The sequence below is a fragment of the Myotis lucifugus genome, unplaced genomic scaffold (genome assembly GCF_000147115.1).
Source record: "Myotis lucifugus unplaced genomic scaffold, Myoluc2.0 scaffold_696, whole genome shotgun sequence".
Taxonomy (NCBI): domain Eukaryota; kingdom Metazoa; phylum Chordata; class Mammalia; order Chiroptera; family Vespertilionidae; genus Myotis; species Myotis lucifugus.
In genome coordinates this window covers 203,197-205,674 of record NW_005871744.1, presented here as the reverse complement: position 1 = coordinate 205,674, position 2,478 = coordinate 203,197, and positions in this window count along the sequence as shown.

Sequence of the window (2,478 nt, the reverse complement as noted above, 5' to 3'; positions counted from 1 at the left end):
CCCTCCGTATCCAGGAGACTGGGTGCAGTCCCAGCTTATCCCTGAGAAGCAAGTTTTAGTTTCCCTCCAGCCTGTGGCTTCATTCAAAAAGCTAATCATGTCCTGTGTGGGAATGCCATGCTCTTGGTATTTCAAGGTCAGCCTCCTTCAGCGCTCAGTTGTCCACTGTCTGAGTCTCACCCTCACGTGTTTCTTTGTGGCAGGCAGTGCCTTCCTCCCCTGGGCTGACAAACTCTTCTTGATGTTATCCATGTTGGATGGCCTGGAATTGGCCATTCCCATAATCCTGTGGGGTCGGTTTCCTCCCTCATTGCTGGGGTGAAGAGAAATCAATTAAAGCCGGAGTAGGGGTCTTGTGCAGAATAAATGTTCAACAACACTGTGTTGAAATGAAGTAGTATTCATGATTAAGAACAAGTATAGACGTTCACACATACAATTTCACATTTGGTCAACTTGCACTGTTTGCAAAGACTCAATGCTTTCAAATATTGAAAATTGAATAACCACACTTCACAAGAACAGCAAATCTCTAGTCCGCAGAGGAGAAAATGTTTTGTAACGCTTAGGGTTGAATAAGTACTGAATTATTTCTGAAGGGCTGTTTTTTTCCAATGCTTTCCTTGGGGCTTCAGGTGAGTTTGTTTTTTAGCCCCAATAGCCTGGAACTGCCTCAGGACAGAAATGCCTTTTTGTGTTTTCTCCTTTCATGATCCTGCCTCTGGGCTGTGCTAAGAGGAAAAGGCAGCTGCTTAGTTTGCTATCCTTATGGAAAGATTGGCTGGTCATGTAAAGAAAAGCATTGGGATTTGTTTATGTGTTGCTTTATATGTTTCACCATCTTACACTTAAAAAAAGTCAGATAACTCACCCTGTGTACATCAGAGTGATGTGGGCACACCAGGGCACCATGCTTCTTGTTAATCTTTGCATTTGTGAAACTTGTATGTTTACAGTAAAGTTGTTACCGATTGAGGTTACCTGCTGGGACCTCGGTTCTTTTTGTTCATGCAGAAAAGAATTTAAGGTCAACAAAAATAAAAGTAAAACAAAATGGGGTTTATTGAGGCCTGGCCAGTTTGGAAGGGGGTTGGAGAGAGAGAGGGAGAGAGAGAGAGAGAGAGAGAGAGAGAGAGAGAGAGAGAGAGAGAGAATGTCAATAATGCATGGCTTCTAATTCCTGGGTTTAAAAGAGAGATTTTCTGGGTGGTTACTTTCATTTGCATTCAGGGATGATTGACAGAAACTATCTCCTTTCTGGGTTCATGCCCTTACCCATAATGCATACAGAAAAACCCATTGGGGATGGGCCAAAAGGGAAATGCAAATCTATAATAATAAAAGGGTAATATGCTAATTAGACCAGACATCCTTCCTGACGAAGCTGGGGCCAGAGGGAAGCCAGCCAGGGTCCCAGGTGCCTGCTGGTGGCCTGGTGGCTGGAGAGAAGCAAGCCTGGGTCCCGGGTGCCAAAGGGAAGCTGGTGCCAGCTGCTGGGGGAAGGAAGGCTTACTCTTGCACGAATTTTGTGCATTAGGACTCTATTTTTATTATAATTAGTCCATGGCCCTAGTAAGGTGGCATTGGCATTGAGGTCATGTCATTTTCCTCTGAGCTTTCGCCAAAAACCAGCTGGCTCTGAACTTGCCTTTTGGCAGTCTGCTGGCTGCTGGGCCACCATAGAGGCAGGCTGAGGCAATAGTGGTCTGACCCTTGTTCAGGACCCCAGGGCAGGCCCCACCCCAGCTCATGTCTAACTTCCTGCCTTACAAAGTAGCTACTCAATAAATACTTGCAAACTGAATATAGGTTCTATAGTAGCCTGAGAAAATATTGTGATAGAGCAGTGATGGCGAACCTTTTGATCTCGGCGTGTCAGCATTTTGAAAAACCCTAACTTAACTCTGGTACCGTGTCACATATAGAAATTTTTTGATATTTGCAACCATAGTAAAACAAAGAATTATATTTTTAATATTTATTTTATATATTTAAATGCCATTTAACAAAGAAAAATCAACCAAAAAAATGAGTTCGCATGTCACCTCTGACATGCATGTCATAGGTTCGCCATCACTGTGATAGAGTATAGAAATCATGTGCTAGTTGAACAAATTATGACATTAATGTTATGCAATTTCACTTAAATTTTTTAGTACTTTCTTTGAATAATCCCTCACAATGTTTGTCATTATAATGAATAAATGTCATAGTTGCCATTTCAATTTGGTTATTTTTTTCCTTTCTCCTTAACTGATTTTTATTAGATTATACATCCTCTTAAATACTGAAGCTGAATGATTTGCATATTTTTCCTAACTTTCTAATCTATGCTTTTTGAGCAATATGCTTTATTTTGTTGGTGTATTAGGATAAGTCAAATAAAGAAAGAGGCAATAATCTATGTACAGAGGATTTAGACAATATTATCTCATTTGAAGGCAAAAGAAATACATTTAGAGATTGTTAGAGACTTTA